This window comes from Rattus norvegicus, chromosome 13, assembly GCF_021556685.1.
Source record: "Rattus norvegicus strain SHRSP/BbbUtx chromosome 13, alternate assembly SHRSP_T2T, whole genome shotgun sequence".
NCBI classification, from domain to species: domain Eukaryota; kingdom Metazoa; phylum Chordata; class Mammalia; order Rodentia; family Muridae; genus Rattus; species Rattus norvegicus.
The window spans coordinates 41,052,179-41,059,556 of record NC_141546.1 but is presented as its reverse complement, the minus strand read 5'-3'; the positions used below and the strand labels follow the sequence as shown (position 1 = coordinate 41,059,556).

General features: G+C 40.3%; 1 pseudogene; it reads left to right on the top strand.

Moving 5' to 3' along the window:
- On the top strand, nucleotides 3,202–4,542 carry Tuba1c-ps1 (tubulin, alpha 1C, pseudogene 1; annotated as a pseudogene).

Genomic DNA, 7,378 nt, shown 5'->3' with positions numbered 1-7,378 from the left:
TTAGCAGAATGGCTCAGTGGAGCCCCCTCCTACCAAACCAGACATCCTGAGTTCAGTCCACAAGACCCATACAGTAGGAGAGAGCTAACTTTTACAAGTTGACCTCTGATCGCCACACAGTGGGCCTTGGCACACACTCTTTTATAAAATAAAATAAATGAAATAAAAAAATTGAAATCCAGACTTTGGAAAGTAAGAAAATATTGGTAATATTTGTTAGGCAAATAATGGTACAACATTTTGGGTTGACAAGATGGATCGGGTTTTAAAGTACTTATTATGCAAGCATAACGGTATGAGTTTTGTCTCTAGAATTCACATAAGGAGACCAAAACCAAAATAACAAAAAACTGAGCCTGTTAGCACACTCTTATAATTCCAGCATTAGGGAAGTGGAGATAGGTGAATCCCTTAAGTTTGCTGACCAGCCTAGCCTACTAGTCATATTCTGGACCAGTGAGAGATTGCATGTTTTGTTGTAGTTAAGCATCTATTTTTGGAAGAAAATAATGACCAAATTTATTTGTCTTAACACTTCCCAATCACACTCCATTGTCAATGGAATCCAGGGAAGAAACCTGAAGGCTAGAACTGAAACAGAGACCATGGAGGAACACTGCCTACTGGCTTGCTCCCCACAGATTGCCCAGCTTGCTTTATTATGCAGTGAGGATCACTCAGCTGGGGTGACACAGCTCACAGTGGACTGGATCCTCTCATATCCTCCAATCATTAATCAAGAAAATGTCTCCAGCTTACCTGGTCCCACAGTTCTCTGTATCCACATCCCATGGGAGAGAGACCTGGACTCTTAGAAGTGTGAAAATCCTGAGAGTTCAGGGAGACTACCACTTCTGCTCATATTCCTGCCCCAGAAGAACACACCTAGAACCCTCTGGACACAGGAACTGAGGAGCAGTCTGGGACAGGATCCTTCTTGTTTCCACCTGGGCCTGGAGCTGACCCTATGACACAGCTCTCTGTTCCCAGATCCCCATGGGAGAAAGTTAGTCTCCAGAAGTGCTGACACACAGGCTTACAGGAGGGTCAAACCACTGTCAGAGACAGCAAGACCAGCTAACACCAGAGATAACCAGATGGCAAGAGGCAAGTGCAGGAACCTAAGCAACATAAACCAAGACTTCTTGGCAACATTAGAGCCCAGTTCTCCCACCAAACCAAATACTAGATATCCAAACACACTGGAAAAATCAAGATTTGGATTTAAAAATCACAAAGAGGACTTTAAGAAGGACATAAATAACTCCCTTAAAGAAACACAGGATAACACAGGTAAACTAGTAGAAGCCCTTAAAGAGGAAACACAAAAATCGCTTAAAGAATCACAGGAAAACATAACCAAATAGGTGAAGAAATTGAACAAAAGCATCCAGAATTTAAAAATGGAAATAGAAACAATAAAGAAAGCACAAAGGGAGACAACCCTGGAGATAGAAAACCTAGGGAAGAGATCAGAAGTCCTAGATGCAAGCATCACCAACAGCATATAAGAGATAGAAGAAAGAATCTCAAGGGCAGAAGATAGCATAGAAAATATCGACACAACCATCAAAGATAATGTAAAATGCAAAAAACTACTAGCCCAAAACATCCAGGAAATACAGGACACAATGAGAATATCAAACCTAGGGATAATAGGTATAGAAGAGAGTGAAGACTCCCAACTTCAAGGGCCAGTAAATGTCTTCAACAGAATTATAGAAAAAAACTCCCCTAACCTAAAGAAAGAGATGCCCATAAACATACAAGAAGCCTACAGAACCCCAAATAGATTGGACAAGAAAAGAAATTCCTCCCGTCACATAATAGTTAAAACACCAAATGCACAAAATGAAGAAAGAGTATTAAAAGCAGTAAGGGAAAAAGGTCAAGTAACATATAGAGGCGGGCTTATTAGAACTATACCAGACTTCTCACCAGAGACTATGAAAGCCAGAAGATCCTGGGCAGATGTCATACAGACACTAAGAAAACACAAATGGCACCCCAGGTTACTATATCCAGCAAAACTCTCAATAAACATAGGTAGAGAAACCAAAATATTTCATGACAAGACCAAATTTACACAATATCTTTCCACAAATCTGGCCCTACAAAAGATAATTGAGGGAAAACTCCAACACAAGGAGGGAAACTACACCATAGAAAAATCGAGAAAGTAATCTTCTTGCAATAAACCCAAAAGAAGATATCCACACAAACATAATTCTATTTCTAACAATACAAATAACAAGAAACAATCACTATTCCTTAATATCTCTAACATCAATGTACGCAATTCTCCAATAAAAAGACATAGATTAACAGACTGGATACATAAACAGGATCCAGAATTTTGCTGCATACAGGAAACACACCTCAATGACAAAGACAGCTCCTATCTCAGAATAAAAGGCTGGAAAGCAATTTTCCAAGCAAATGGTCTCAAGAAACAAGCTGGTGTAGGTATTCTAATATCAAGATCGACTTTCAACCAAAAGTTATCAAAAAAAGTTAAGGAAGGACACTTCATATTCATCAAAGGAAAAATCCACCAATATGAACTCTCAATTCTGAATATCTATGCTCTAAATATAAGGGCACCTACATTCATAAAAGAATCCTTACTAGAGCTCAAAGCATGCATTGCACCTCACACAATAATAGTGGGAGACTTCAACATCCCACTCTCATCAATGGGCAGATCATGAAAACAGAAATTAAATGGAGACAACAGTGAAACTAACAGAAGTTATGAACCAAATGGATTTAACAGATATCTATAGGACATTTCATCCTAAAACAAAAGAATATACCTTCTTCTCAGCACCTCATGGTACCTTCTCCAAAATTGATGATATAATGGGTTACAAAACAGGCCTCAACAGATACAAAAAGATTGAAATAGTCCCATCCATCTTACCAGATCACTATGGACTAGTCTTCAATAACAACAAAACATCAGAAAGCCCACATACACATGGACGATGAACAATGCTCTACTCAATGATAACTTTGTCAAGGAAGAAATAAAGAAAAAAATTAAAGACTTTATAGAATTTAATGAAAATGAAGGCACAACATACCCAAACTTATGGGACACAATGAAAGCAACATTAAGAGGAAAACTCACAGCTCTGAGTGCCTCCAAAAAGAAACGGACTTCCTCCATTTTTGCCAAACAATTCAAGGACTAAATACGTGCATCTCCATCCACATTGGTCATGCTGGTGTCCAGGTCAGCAATGCCTGCTGGGAGCTCTACTGCCTGGAACATGGCATCCAGCCTGATGGCCAGATGCCAAGCGACAAGACCATTGGGAGAGGAGATGACTCCCTCAACACCTTCTTCAGTGAGACAGGAGCTGGCAAGCACGTGCCCCGGGCAGTGTTTGTAGACCTGGAACCCACAGGTATTGATGAAGTTCGCACTGGTACCTACCGCCAGCTCTTCCACCCTGAGCAGCTCATCACAGGCAAGGAAGATGCTGCCAATAACTATGCCTGTGGCCACTACACCATTGGCAAGGAGATCACTGACCTTGTCGTGGACAGAATTCACAAGCTGGCTGACCAGTGCACGGATCTCCAGGGCTTCTTGGTTTTCCACAGCTTTGGTGGGAGAACTGGCTTTGGGTTCACCTCCCTACTGATGGAGCGGCTCTGTGTGGATTACAGAAAGAAGTCCAAGCTGGTGTTCTCCATTTACCCAACCCCCAGGGTTCTACTGCTGTGGCTGAGCCCTACAATTCCATCCGCATCACTCATACCACCCTGGAGCACTCTGATTGTGCCTTCATGGTAGACAATGAGTCCATCTATGACATCTGTTGTAGAAACTTCAATACTGAGCACCCAACCTACACTAACCTTAACTGTGTTATTAGCCAGATTGTGTCTTCCATCACTGCTTCCCTCAGACTTAATGGGGTCCTGAATGTTGATCTGACAGAATTCCAGACCAACCTACTGCCCTATCCTTGCATCCACTTCCCTCTGGCCACTTATGCTCTTTTCGTCTCTGCTGAAAAAGCCTACCATGAGCAACTTATAGTAGCAGAGATCACCAATGCCTGTTTTGAGCCAACTAACCAGATGGTGAAATGTGACCCTGGCCATGGTAAATACATGGTTTGCTGCCTGCTGTACCATGGTGATGTGGTTCCCAAGGAAGTCAATCCCGCCATTGCCACCATCAAGACCAAGCACACCATCCAGTTTGTGGACTGGTGCACCACTGGCTTCAAGGTTGTCACTAATTACCAGCCTCCCACTGTGGTACTTGGTGGTGATCTGGCCAGGGTTCAGAGAGCTGTGTGCATGTTGAGCAACACCACAGCCATTGCTAAGGCCTGGGCTTGCCTAGATCATAAGTTTGATCTGATGTATGCCAAACATGCCTTTGTGCACTGGTATGTGGGTGAGGGCATGAAGGAGGGAGAGTTCTCTGAGGACCGTGAAGATATGGCTGCCCTAGAGAAGGATTATGAGGAGATTGGGTCAGATAGTGCTGAAGGAGACGATGAAGGTGAAAAATATTAACTTCTGTGTATCAATTTTGCACTTCTGTGGGCTCATCTTTGTCTTTGCGTGTGTTTAACTGTCCTATACTGTCAATAAAGGTGTTTCCATTTTAAGTAGGAAAAAAAAATAAGAAACTGGAGAGAGCATATACTAGCAGCTTGACAGCACACCTAAAAGCTCTAGAACAAAAAGAAGTAAATACACCCAAGAGGACTAAACAGCAGGAAATAATCAAATTCAGGGCTAAAACCAGCCAAGCAGAAACAAAAAGAACTATACAAAAAAATCAACAAAAGGAGCTGGTTCTTTGAGAAAATCAACAGGACAGATAAATGCTTAGCCAGACCAACCAGAGGGCACAGAGAGAGTATCCAAATTAAGAAAATCAGAAATGAAAAAGGAGACATAACAACAGAATCTGAGGAAATTAAAAAAAATCATCAGATCCTACTATAAAAGCCTATATTCAGCCATATGCAGCAAACCAGTAGCTAACATCAAACTAAATGGAAAGAAACTTGAAGCAATCCCACTAAAATCAGAGACTAGACAAGGTTGCCAACTCTTTCTCTACCTATTCAATATAGTACTTGAAAAAAACTAAAAAAAAAAAAATCTGGATGAAATGGACAATTTTCTAGACAGATACCAGGTACCAAAGTTAAATCAGGGTCAGATAAACCATCTAAACAACCCCATAACTCCTAAAGAAATAGAAGCAGTCATTAAAAGTCTCCCAACCAAAAAAAGCCCAGGACCAGATGGGTTTAGTGCAGAATTCTACCAGACCTTCATAAAGGACCACATACCAATACTGTCCAAACTATTCCCCAAAATAGAAACAGAAGGAGCACTACCCAATTCCTTCTATGAAGCCACAATTATGCTTATACCTAAACAACACAAAGACCCAACAAAGAAAGAGAACTTCAGACTAATTTCCCATATGAATATCAACATAAAAATATTCAATAAGGTTCTCGAAAACTGAATCCAAGAACACATCAAAACAATCATCCACATGACCAAGTAGGCTTCATCCCAGGGATGCAGGGGTTGTTCAGTATTCAGAAATCCATCAATGTAATCTACTATATAAGCAAACTCAAAGATAAGAATCACATGTTCATCTCACTAGAACTGAGAAAGCATTTGACAAAATCCAATACCCCTTCATGTTAAAAGTCTTGGAAAGATCAGGAATTCATGGCCCATACCTGAACATAGTAAAAGCCATATACAGCAAACATAACTAACATAAAACTAAATGGAAAGGAACTTAAAGCAATACCACTAAAATCAGAGACTAGACAAGATTGCCCACTCTCTCCCTATCTACTAAATATAGTACTTGAATTCCTGGCCAGAGTAATCAGACAACGAAAGGAGGTCAAACGGACACAAGTTGGACAGGAAGAAATCAAATATTACTATTTGCAGATGATATGATAGTATACTTAAGTGACCCCAAAAGTTCCATGAGAGAACTCTTAAGCATGATGAACAACTTCAGCAAAGGGGCTGGATATACAATTAACTCAAACAAACCAGTAGCCTTTCCTTCCTGAAAGGATAAACAGACTAAGAAAGAAATGAGGGAAATGACACCCTTTACAATAGTCACAAATAACATAAAATACCTCGGTGTGACTCTAGCCAAGCAAGTGAAAGATCTGTATGACAAGAACTTCAAGTCTCTGACAAAAGAAATTGAAGAAGATCTCAGAAGATGGAAATATTTCCCATGCTCATGGATTGGCAGGATTGTTATTAAAAAAATGGCCATCTTGCCAAAAGTAATCTACAGATTCAATGCAATACCTATCAAAATTCCAACACTTCATAGAGTTAGAAAGAGCAACTTGCAAATTCATTTGGAATAACAAAAAACCAGGATAGCAAAAACTATCCTCAACAATAAAAGAACTTCTGGGGTAATTACCATCTCTGACCTCAAGCAGTATTACAGAGCAATAGTCATAAAAACTGTATGGTATTGGTATAGAGACAGGCAGGTAGATCAATGAAATAGAATTGAAGACTCAGAAATGAACCCACATTCCAATGATCACTTGATCTTTGACAAAGGAGCCAAAATCATCCAGTGGAAAAAAGATAGCATTTTCAACAAATGGTGCTGGTTCAACTGGAGGTCACCATGTAGAAGAATGCAAATCGATCCATTCTTATTTCCCTGTACAAAGCTCAAATCCAAGTGGATCAAGGACTTCCACATAAAACCAGATACACTCAAACTAATAGAAGAAAAAGTAGGGGAAGAACTTCAAGTACATGGGCACTGGGGAAAATTTCCTGAACAGAACACCAGTGACTTATGTTCTAAGATCAAGAATCAACAAATTGGACCTCATAAAATTGCAAAGCTTCTGTAAGGCCAAGGACACTGTCATTAGGACAAAACAGCACCAACAGATTGGGAAAAGATCTTAACCAATCCCACATCCAATAGCAAGCTAATATCAAATATATGCAAAGTACTCAAGAAGTTAGATTCCAGAGAATCAAATAACCCTATTAAAGTTGGGTACAGAGCTAAACAAAGAATTCTCAGGTGAGGAATATCGAATGGTTGAGAAGTACCTACAGAAATGTTCAACATCCTTAGTTATCATGGAAATGCAAATCAAAACAACCCTGAGATTCCACCTCACACCAGTCAGAATGGCTAAGATCAAAAAACTCAGGTGACAACAGATGCTGGCCAGGATGTGAAGAAAGAGGAACACTCCTCCATTGTTGGTGGGATTGCAAGCTGCTACAACCACTCTGGAAATCAGTCTGGAGGTTCCTCAGAAATTTGGACATAGTACTACCTGAGGACCCAGCTAGACCA